The following is a 12,394-nucleotide window of genomic DNA, read 5'->3' on the forward strand; positions in this document are numbered from 1 at the left end:
CATTTAGCAGCTTGACGGAGTTGCTCGACCGATGCGGTTTGACGCGTAAGCAGTACCGTAAGCTCTTCGACCACGCCGCAAACAGCAACGTCGTGGTCCTGAAGCGGCATCCAAATGACTGCTGGGTTAATCAGTACAACCCAGACCTGCTTCGTGCCTGGAACGCCAACATGGACATTCAGTACGTCGTGGATGACTACAGCTGCATCATGTACATGATGTCCTATGTGTCGAAGCCAGAGCACGAGATGACTCAATTCCTTAAGAACGTCATCAAAGATGTAAAACAGTCCAACATAAATGAGCGCGACGAAATGAAGCAGATTATGCAGGCCTATGTTAAACATAGAGAGGTCAGCGCTCAAGAGGCTGTTGCTCGCACCTGCAGCTTGCGTCTGAAGAGGTGCTCCCGCTCCGTTGTGTTCCTTCAGACCGACGAGGAGGGTCTGAAGATGAGTCACCCTATTGGCAGACTCAAGCAAATGGAGCCGGGTTCGGAGGAGGTGTGGATGTCGGGCCTGCCTGACAAATACGCCTACAGGCCTGTCGAGCCGGAGTTCGAGCACATGTGCATGGCCGAGTTTGCGTCGGAGTACAGGGTGCTGTACGGGCAGCAAACTGAAAGTAGAAGCGGCATCCCCCTCTTACACGACATGGGCTTTGTTCAGAAGAGGACTGGGAAACCAGCAATTATTAGATTTCCTCGCTTCTCAGAGCAGAAAACACCTGAGAAGTTCTATAGAAGACTGCTCAAGCTTTATCTCCCACACAGATCCGATGACGACCTGAGAGATGAAGCACACCCGACCTACGAGCAGTTTTATAAGTGTGGCCAAAAGTATGGCGTGCGTGTCCGAGCCATCGTAGACCGCAACAAACAACGCTATGAAGGTCAAGGTCGGAAGCTTGACGAAGCGTTGGAACAGTATCGGGTGCACGGCCCTATAGTTAATGAATTGGACTGTTATGCGCCTGAAGTAGAGGCAGACCGGTTAGAGTGTCTTGCAGAGCGAGAACCTGACGATGAGCGTGAAGACCAAGAAGAAGTTCCTGAATACGAAGTCAAGAAAGACGGGAGGAGCTCCATGCCTAGGATAGAAGCGCCGCAGTTGAGTCCAGACTTTGTGAGAAAAATGTATCAAAGTCTGAACGAAACGCAGGCTTCTATCTTCTACAGCATACGTCAGTGGTGCTTTGAACTTGTGTGGGGTCGTGACGTCGATCCGTTTTATTACTTTTTGACCGGGGGAGCTGGCTGTGGTAAATCGCACGTAATCAAGTGCGTTCACCAGGAGGCAACGAGGATTCTGCGTGAGCTCCCCAGATTCCGGGACCATGCAGACATGTCCCAGCCTGCGGTGCTGCTGACCGCCTTCACTGGCACAGCAGCCTTCAACATCGCTGGCGTAACGTTGCACTCCGTCCTCAAACTGCCAAGATCCTTGAAGCCACCGTATCAAGGTCTTGGAAACGCCCTTGATGAGGTCAGAGCGGCGCTGTCCAACGCGGAGATTCTCATCATTGACGAGATCTCCATGGTTTCCAAAGAGCTGTTTGCCTACGTCAACTGGCGTTTTCAACAGATCCGAGGAAACAAGAAGCCGTTCGGAGGAATTTCTGTCCTTGCTGTAGGTGACTTTTATCAGTTGCCGCCTCCCGGTAGAGCCAAGCCGCTGTGTGTGTACGAGGAGACGGAGTTTGATCTCTGGAAGGATCACTTCAAAATGGTCGTCCTTACAGAGATCATGCGACAGAAGGACGATCGGGCTTTTGCTGAGCTCTTGAACCGCCTGAGAGTGAAGCAAAAGCGCGATCCTTTGAGCGACGAAGATAGACGGTTGCTCACACAGGCAGTGGCCGACATCAAGGATTGTCCAGTAGATAGGCTGCATATATACGCCACCAACAAAGAAGTTGACCGTCACAACTCCGCCACTGTAGCCTCCCTCCACGAGGATGCCATCGACATCGCAGCTCAGGATTACCGTAAAATGCCTACGACCGGCTGCATGACGATGGTGTTCGCCGTTAAAGGTAACCAGCGAGACTTGCCTGACAACATAATGGCTGCTCAAGGAGTACGCGTTATGTTGACCAGGAATCTCGACGTGGAGGACGGAATTGTTAACGGAACATTCGGAACCATCTCGCACATTGTGATGACGGAGCGCGAGCCAAAATATGTAAAGTTGATTGGACTCCAGCTGGACAATCCCACAGCAGGACAGAGATTCCGCAAAAAGATCTTGGGTCCCTCAGACAATCTGGCCTATATTGAAAGGTCTGAGGAGAACCTGAGCAGCAAAAAAGGCGTTGTTCGTCGCCAGTTCCCCATGAAGTTGGCTTTTGCCTGTACGGCCCACAAAGTACAAGGCATGACGATGGCGTCGGCGGTTGTGTGCCTGAAACGCGTCTTCGAACCGGGCATGGCTTATGTAGCTCTAAGCCGCACAACTTCGCTGGGAGGTCTGACCGTCTGTGACTTCGACGAGAAGAAGATCTACGCCGACCCCGAGATCAAGATGGCTATGGAAAGTATGCCTCGAGCGTCTTTCCAGAGCTGTAGACCGTTGTTGAGTTTTCTTCAATCCGTGCAACAAACTCCAAAGGTTTTGACAATTGTCCACCACAACACGCAGGGTCTGCCATGTCACATGGTGGACCTGAGAGCGCATCACGAGCTCCAACGAGCGGATGTGCTTTGCCTTACAGAGACACATTTGTCGGGGTCTTCTGTAGCTGAAATTTTTCAATTGGAGGGGTATGCCATGTTCCCACGTAGCAGACAGCTGTCTTACAACAGCTGTGTGGACATGGCTAAAAAAGATGGAGGTGGAGTTGCAGTGTACTGCAGAGACTATGTGCAAGCAGAGCCTCGCAGGTACATGCAACAGGTCACGGATTTGGAGTTTGTTGTTGTTAAAATCAAGGCTCCGGTCAAAGTACTATTGGCGACGGTTTACAAACCGCCAAATTTTCAATTAGGAATCTTTCTCCAAAATTTGAAAAACCTCTTGGACTCATTGGCCATTTTAAATCACCAGCCCATTGTTGTTTGTGGCGATTTTAATGAGGATCTTCTTTCGAAAGGAAAAAAAAGCATCAAAGACTTATTTCAGTCCAGAGGTTACACTCAATTAATTAAAGAGTCCACCACCGAGAAGAACACACTGATTGACCACATTTATATTTCACATCCTGATAAGTGTCTTCAATCAGGTGTTCTCCAAACGTACTACAGTTACCACAGTCCGGTTTATTGTATTTTGACCGACTAAGCCTCTCTAGCCAACACATGATCCATAGAAAAGTTCGAGTTTCTGTATCCTGTAAGGTGTGTGTGTGTGTGTGTGTGTGTGTAATGCATATGTAGTTTCTAGGCACTCCTTGAGCCTGGTCAAGGAGTAGTTTATCGTCACTGTTATTGTACTCTCTCTGTAAAGTGTTAATTGACCTTAAATTTTTTTTTTGTAAAAAAAAAAAACCCTTCACATTGTTTCATTTTGTCATAACTTGTTTGCGTGGGCGTTTTTCTTAATTGTTTTTCATATACGTGTTTCAGGTCACTCATTCAGTTTGTTCAATGAGTGCTCAGCTTTTCAATTGTGTAGTTTTAAGTTATTGTTAAGACTAATCATTGTAGTGGCATGTGTTGGCTGGAAATGGTTGAGTCTTTTGTAAATGCAGTGTAATTGTATTTATTTATGTAATAAAGGGCTCCGCATTATCTTGTCATTTACTGAGCTGCTGAGAACGGCGGTCAATTTAAAATGTTATGGAATTGGCTTAGCTAATGTAATGTAATGTTATGTAATCTTGTATTGTAATGTTGCTTTATGTAAAATCAAGCTGAATGTCAACAAGGTCCATCACAAGGTAAGTATCTCTCTTCCTTTGAATTATTCACTCGCGTTTGAGTAATGTAACTAAATCCCCCTCCCTTTCTCTTCTTCAGGCTCTCTACTGTCCATGTTCAAAAGCAGGAGTATCTCACAGCAGAGTGAGGAGGAAATGAAGAGGACCACAGCTGATCTCGTGCCAGTGGGGACAGCAACCGATCACAAAAAAGCAAAGAAATATTTCATAACTTTTGAGCAATGTTTTAACACAATGCATTGAAACCTGTAACTTATGTCTTGTTGTTTTTTAATCTGGGAACATATGTAGGATGAAGACCTCCAGAAGACTATAGCAGCTCACTCTCCAGTGAAGACAGCAACCCAGCAGAAGAACGTAAGGGATATTTAGCATTGTATCTTCATTGATTTGTATATCAAACAACACTTTGAAAAGTGCACCTGACTAATGAATACTGTTTTAATGTTACAGGAAGAACAAGACTCAGGAAGAAGACCTCCAGAAGATCCCCCCCCCCCTTTTATCTTTAGTTTCCTGATTGGTTCGGTTGTCTTGTCTGCTTCTTAGATTAGTTCTCATTGTATTTAGTAGGGAGGATACACACCAGGTCCTAGGGCCTGTGATTAGTTGACCGGTAGTACCTAATCTGCTTTTTGTTGCTACAGTAATGCTTTTATGCCTGAGGACTACAGTTGACTTGTTAACTTGAGTGCAGTCCTAAAGTTTCCATCAATGAAACTGTCTTCATGTTAAACTGTTCATGTTGTTGTTGCCCAAATGAGGATGGGTTCCCTTTTGAGTCTGGTTCCTCTCGAGGTTTCTTCCTCATGTTGTTGTCTGAGGGAGTTTTTCCTTGCCACCGTCGCCACAGGCTTGCTCATTGGGGATAGATTAGTGACAAAATTAGCTCATGTTTTAAGTTGTTCAAATTCTGTAAAGCTGCTTTGCGACAATGTTTGTTAAAAGCGTTAGACTTATGTTGATTTTTGCTGACTCATCGGGTGTTTTTCAATGCCTTGGTTGTTTGCTTGTGTTTTATGGAAAAATAAACCAAATATCTGCTGCAAAATGTCTGTTTATGGTTGTTTTATTATTGCTTGCTAGGTATTAGCATGTTAGCTAGCTGTTAGCATCGTAGCCTCATAGTAAGTCACACATTCACACAGTACAGTACTCCTCCTGTGAAAGACAAAAAACCCACATGTATATTTGACCAGACAAATATTCAAATTTTAAATATTAACCAGTTAACTTATTGTTAAAAATAAATAAAAATCTCACCTGCTGCTGCGCCACGCTGGCCTGACCAGGAACCTGCGACTGGGAAAGTTCACATCACATATTTGATAGTCCTGGTAAGCTTTTATATTGGTAAAGTTGTTTATAGGACCATTTCTCAGTGTCTGTTTTTTTAATCAATAGTTTTTCAGTAATAACTTGATGTTTAACATCAATTTTGTAGCCTCATAGCAAGTCACACATTCACAGCTAGCTTGCATGAGTGACCAAATTGCTTCGCGCACTGCATCCTCTCACAATTTCCCCCGGGGAATTGTCCGGTCTAGTTAGGATGCAGTGCTGCAGCACAGCAACCTATGGGCTCCCCTAGGGGAGCCCATAGGTTGCAGTGCAAAGCACTGCAACTATTGTTCTTCTACGTATTTCTTCTTCTTCTTCTTCTTCTTATTATTCCTACGCAAATTTTGATTTCGAATAACTCAATAACCGTACGTCGCACACAGACAAACAATATATCAAAACGTGCGGCTCGATCGGACTCGCTATGCTATTACTTTTCTCTGTAGAATACGATTTTTTCGCGACGTAGTCGCGAAAAAATCGCCCCAAAAAACCCCATTCATTTCTATGGAATTAATTGAAAAAAAAGCACTTTTTCAATGTTTTTCAAACATCCACTGCTCTGGCATGCTTTCACCTAGAGACATGATTCAAACTCTAAAACGTAGGAAAACTTCTCCTCTGTGGATCTGGCATTCAACTTTTCTGCTAGGTTTTACACTTTCGGATCAGGCCCGGTTCAAACGCCATGTGGTTTCTGGGAGAAAATCCGGCTTTTGAATGGGTGTCTATTGCGTTACACACCAGTGAGGGTCGTTAATCTTAGAGTGTAGGCGGCTTCAAAAAAAAGCTCAAACTTTCTCGCTTAAACCGTGTTTTCAGCCACAAATTTCACTCTACAGACATGATTTTCTCAAAAGTAGTAGGAAAACTTGTCCTGATTCACACAATGTGTCTACCTAAACGATAGGATTTACGGTTTTCGAATGACAAGCCTCAAAGTGAGGAGAGCACAGGTGAGCGGCCTCATTGACTCCCAGTATAAACGTTGCTGAAAAGTCACTCGTTTTTAACTCCCTGTAGCGTCCTCATTTTTAACAATACAAACAAAAAAATACATCATTTTATTCAGGAGACCCTTCTAGCGCTCACTGTGAAAGAATTTTGTGAATAGCTGCTTCCGTTGTCGAGTTATTTGTCATTGTTCGAGGCCTGGTCCTTCATAAAAAAAACAGTAGAAAACTCCAGCCCTTGTGTGTCAGCCTCACCTTAGCCGCCCACTTTATTAGGAACACTTCTGTTCGTACATACAAACTACAAACACTCTTCTTAGAGTTTAGAGTTTATTTTATTTTTAAAAGGGACAGTGCACAAATTAAACATTATCCTTGTGTTAAGGACAGATGTCTGTCCCAGGTTATAGCAGTACATGCTAATTTCCGCCTGTAGTCACTTTGGTCATACTCTTGAATAGGTCTTCTTCATGATGGCTGCTGTCTCGAGCACACACACGATCATTGCATTGAAACATCATTGCGGGTCACACGTTCACGGCCAGCGAACGTGCGTGAGCGAATTGCTTCGCGCACTGCATCCTCTCACAATTTCCCCCGGGGAATTGTCCGGTCTAGTTAGGATGCAGTGCTGCAGCACAGCAACCTATGGGCTCCCCTAGGGGAGCCCATAGGTTGCAGTGCAAAGCACTGCAACTATTGTTCTTCTACGTGTTTCTTTTTATTATTATTTTTATTTTTATTATTCCTACGCAAATTTTGATTTCGAATAACTCAATAACCGTACGTCGCACACAGACAAACCATATATCAAAACGTGCGGCTCGATCGGACTCGCTATGCTATTACTTTTCTCTACAGTTTACGATTTTTTCGCGACGTAGTCGCGAAAAAATCGTCCAAAAAAATCCCATTCATTTCTATGGAATTAATTTGAAAAAAAGCACTTTTTCAACGTTTTTCAAACATCCGCTGCTCTGGCATGCTTTAACCTAGAGACGTGATTCAAACTCTAAAACGTAGGAAAACTTCTCCTCTGTGGATCTGGCATTCAACTTTTCTGCAAGGTTCTACACTTTCGGATCAGGCCCGGCTCAAACACGATGTGAGTTCTGGGAGAAAATCCGGCTTTTGAATGGGTGTCTATTGCGTTACACACCAGTGGACCTCGTTATGCTCAGAGTGGAGAGAGGTTAAAACAAAAGGTCAAACTTTCTCGCTTAAACTCTGTTTTCAGCCACAAATTTCACTCTACAGACATGATTTTCTCAAAAGTAGTAGGAAAACTTGTCCTGATTCACACAATGTGTCTACCTAAACGATAGGATTTACGGTTTTTGAATGACAAGCCTCAAAGTGAGGAGAGTACAGGTGAGCGGCCCCATTGACTCCCATTATAAACGTTGCTGAAAAGTCACTCGTTTTTAACTCCCTGTAGCGTCCTCATTTTTAACAATACAGACAAAAAAATTACATCAGTCTATTCAGGAGACCCTTCTAGCGCTCACTGTGAAAGAATTTTGTGAATAGCTGCTTCCGTTGTCGAGTTATTTGTCATTGTTCGAGGTCTGGTCCGTAGTAAAACACAGCACAATATTCAAGACCTTGTGTGTCTTAGCTCATTGACACACATTATAAACGTGAGTGAAAACTCACTCGTTTTTAAATCGCTCTAGTGTCGTTATTTTAAAGAGTACAAACAAAAAAATACATCATTTTATTCAGGAGACCCTTCTAGCGCTCACTGTGAAAGAATTTTGTGAATAGCTGCTTCCGTTGTCGAGTTATTTGTCATTGTTCGAGGTCTGGTCCGTAGTAAAACACAGCACAATATTCAAGACCTTGTGTGTCTTAGCTCATTGACACACATTATAAACGTGAGTGAAAAGTCAATCGTTTTTAAATCGCTCTAGTGTCGTTATTTTAAAGAGTACAAACAAAAAAATACATCATTTTATTCAGGAGACCCTTCTAGCGCTCAGTGTGAAAGAATTTTGTGAATAGCTGCTTCTGTTGTCGAGTTATTTGTCATTGTTCGAGGCCTGGTCCTTCATAAAAAAAACAGTAGAAAACTCCAGCCCTTGTGTGTCTTAGCCTCACCTTAGCCGCCCACTTTATTAGGAACACTTCTGTTCGTACATACAAACTACAAACACTCTTCTTAGAGTTCTCTCTCTCTCTCTCTCTCTCTCTCTCTCTCAAACAATGCTTAGGTCATGGTATGATGAAATTTTGGCGACGCCAGTCGCCAAAATTTCATAGTCGCCAAAATTTCATCATCCCATCATGCAGATGGATGATACGGTATGTTAAATATTAAGTTATTACTGAAAAACTATTGATTAAAAAAACAAAGACACTGCGAAATGGTCCTATAAACAACTTTACCAATATAAAAGATTACCAGGACTACAAAAATGCAGAAAAATAGGCTTTACTTGTCCAAATGCACCTGTTGGTTCAAAAGTTAAAGTGCAGAGAACCTCACAGCACAACATGAAGTTACCTTAAAATATAATATAAATGTCTCAGCTTTCATGTAAGAAAAAAAAAAACTATTAATACTAGTACTGTTTACAGGCAGTCTCTCCTGAAGACTAAATTAAAAAATAATTATAAACTAATAAAATAAATGGCTCAGGCTTCATAGAAGAAAAAAAAACAATTTGAACAGAACCTCAGTATGATGCTGAAGCTGCCTAAACAATGGAAAATAAAATACCATTTTGGCAAAAATGTTGCCATCCATTAATTTCTTGTATTAAGTAAAAAATAATGTAAAGTGCACACAGTCCACTGTAAACATCACACACTTTCAGTAACAGAATTTAAGCCTACATAAACACTGACTCGCACATGCAGCGTTGCCATTGACATTTTCCAGCCCAAAATATGTTCAAAACCCGCCAAAATGCACTTAAATTCGCCCAAATGGGCAGGATCCCGCTCAATCTGGCAACCCTGCGAACATACTGTGTCTCTTGAACGTCTCCATCATGTAGCCCGCGAATTAATCAGCCATCTGATTTGACAATACACGTTTGAAAACAGATGACGTCTACAGGAGGACTCTGATTGGACAGTTCTGTGCGCGTGTCCGCCCGTCATATAAAAACCCTGAGTTTAAATTTTTTCGCTCCCGTTCTCTCTGAACTCATCACAGGTAGGTGAAAATGTTTAATTTTCATAGTGACTGAGAAAGAATAAGAAAGAGCGCGCAGTGCCTGCGGAGTTTTATCAGTAAGCTTTTTTAATTTTTAAATTTCGTAGCATTATGCTCCATTGCATGCTGAATTGTTACAGCAGCGTATGTACAATATAATGCCATCTTTCACAAAAGTGAGATTATTGAAGATAGATATTGTTCTGTCATTATTCCGGAAATGTATTTAATTATTTATGGGCGTGAGTTTATATAGTGACTGTGCATTTTCTATATGAAAACATTGAGCCAAGCCCAAAGCTAACAGCGCTAATTGTGCTGCTATGAATACATCTTTAACAAAAGTGAGATTATTGAAGGCAGAGATTAATCTCTGGTTATTTTACGGTTGGTTTGTTTCTATCCATGAACGGAGCTAAAACCTAACGGAGCTGAGGCCGAGCGGCTCGAGCCGGCGCCATTTTAAACCGACAAGCAAACAAGCCTCGATCCACATAGAAGACTAGATGCCTCGTCCCCGTTGCCCGTCAACGAAGTCGAACGTCCGCACATGGCGGCCATCTTACCTCAGACAGCTGGCTTACCCATTACATTGTGTTGGTAGCGATATGTACTTTTCAGATGACCGTAACTTCCTCAAATTTCAATCAATATTCAAACGGTTTGGTTTGTTATATATATAAAAAAAAACCCACAAACGGAAGTATGTATTTATGATATTAATGATGAATAATCATTTTATGTTTAAAAAAAAAATACATGCTGAAATTCCTATGCTGTGAGAAGCCTAACACTGCATACTTATGGATAACTGCGGCCTTAGGACAAATAACCATACAATTTATTTCCAATTTTTAGTGAAAATATGTTTACATGTGATAGGGCCGTAGGGGAAGCTAAAGTTAAATAAACAGCTTACTCACTTCTGAAACTTCAGAAATACTTCATCCACCTCAAAAACCTAATGCACTCACATCATAGCATAATAACAAATGTAAACTCACATCATAGCATAATAACAAATGTAAACTCACATCATAGCATAATAACAAATGCACTGCCTGAGTAAGTAATAGTATAAAACAGTGACAGCGACTCACGGTAGTTTGTGACAAAAAAAGCATTTAATTAATCACGTGGTTATACTTCCAAGGATAAAAATATATCTTTACATTTACAAAAAGAACATTCAAAGCTGATTATCATGTCAGTCAATATATGTTAGCACAGAAGATTGAAATTTCATTTGACTAGGCTCCAATGCGCAGTTAAAATAAAACTAAACATACTGATATAAACATCTACAATTAAAACACACACATCATCTTGTCATCAAAGTCAGTACTTTGATTTCCTGTAAATCATAATGTGAGTGCTGGGCTGTGCTTGCGTAAGTCTTCATACCCCTTGAAAATTTTTATACTGTATATTTGGCTAATGCCCTTTAAACAGTACACTCAAAAAAATAAAACATTGGATTTACTTAACCGAGTTATGGCAACCGGTCCCACAAAACTGTGTTAATTTAGATGTATTGAATACAGTTATGTTGAGTTATTCAACACATAACTGTATTCAATACATCTAAATTAACACAGTTTCATGGGACCGGTTGCCATAACTCGGTTAAGTAAATCCAATGTTTTATTTTTTTTGCGGTAAACAATGGTTTACCGCAAATTCTGTGGAAAAGCTTGTCTGTGGTAAGATGGCCGCCCTGTGCAGACGTCCTGGAATACGCGGCGAGGCATCTAGTCTTCTATGTATATCTATGCCTCGAGCTGTCGCCATTTTAAACCGACAAGCCTCAAGCCGTCGCCATTTTAGGAAAAGTCATAAAATTAAGTTACAAAAAAAACTTAGCTCTGCTGTTAAACAGTTTCGGGTCATTTTTGACCCGAAGACATTAGGAGGGCTAAACAAAAGTCAGGTTATTGAAGATAAACTCATGCATTTGGGCTGGATCTTTCTGTAATTTAAACTGGCGTTTACATTAAAGCTGAAAGCTATATATTTATCTATATATTCAGACTAGTATTGTATTAAACTGTGGTAAAATGTTAAATATGATTGATAAACTGTGATTAAATGTTTTGGTATGGAGTTAAAATGTATACTGCCTAAGTGTAATATGATTTAACAGCCTATAGTGATTAAATGGAGAAGGGAGCATTTTCATACATGACTACTTTGACTTTTAGTAATTAATGTAGATTTAATGTACATTTTGGTGATAAAATTCTGCACATTTGCTGAAGTTAGTAGTATTTTATTTGTGGGGGATATTTATAGTGTTTATAGTGTAAGTATTTGTCTTGAGGGGGGAAAAGTTTACTGATAAGTCAACAGGCACTGCTCTGTGCTCACACTCTCTCTCACACACACACACACACACCATGAAAAGTAAACATGTTTAACATGTGTTACGCTGTTGGATTGTTGCTCACACTGAGTCCAAGTAACAGAAGAACATTTCTATTTTTATTGCAGGTTTTCTTTGATTTGTGATCAGAGGTTCGTACGTACTTCACGACTGAGACTGATCATTGCTCTCAAGACTCATCGCACTCAAGTCATCCTCAAGACTCCCGGAGCAGATTTGTTCACACTCACACCATCACATTTTATATAAAATATATTAGGTTATCTTGGATAATTTAAGTTAAGTAGTTAAGGTAGGTTAGGGTTTAGGTCAGTTAAACTTTGTAAGAAGTTTTTTCTTTTTTTTTTTTCTTTTTTTTGTCTTCTGTCCAGCAGGATGCCAAGGAAGGGGAGGAGGTCTGAGGCGGCCAGGCGCCGATGGAGTAAGCTCGACCTGGAGGAGCCGACTCCCTCCACTTTCCCCCTGAAGGTATTTACACAGTAGATAAGCTTCTGTGTCACAACTGTCTGCATGAAAATAGCTGTAGAAATGTCACATCAATCGCTTTCTTTTTAACTGCCAAGTTCTGTATGTCTGCCATGTCTTTGATGTTAATGTTTCATCAGACGGTGTCCCCCCCGGCCGGAGAGGAGCCTTCCACAGGGTCGAGGACCAGGGAGACCCACCCCCCCTGCTCCC

General features: G+C 41.7%; 1 long non-coding RNA gene across 1 annotated transcript; it reads left to right on the forward strand.

Moving 5' to 3' along the window:
• Nucleotides 1–3,785: 3,785 nt before the first annotated feature.
• Nucleotides 3,786–4,927, forward strand: LOC132882251 (uncharacterized). The gene is made up of 3 exons (XR_009654144.1): nt 3,786–4,041; nt 4,168–4,233; nt 4,330–4,927. It is a non-coding gene; the product is annotated as an uncharacterized LOC132882251 (long non-coding RNA).
• The last annotated feature ends 7,467 nt before the right edge of the window (nt 4,928–12,394 follow it).

Source organism: Neoarius graeffei, chromosome 2 (assembly GCF_027579695.1).
Source record: "Neoarius graeffei isolate fNeoGra1 chromosome 2, fNeoGra1.pri, whole genome shotgun sequence".
NCBI classification, from domain to species: domain Eukaryota; kingdom Metazoa; phylum Chordata; class Actinopteri; order Siluriformes; family Ariidae; genus Neoarius; species Neoarius graeffei.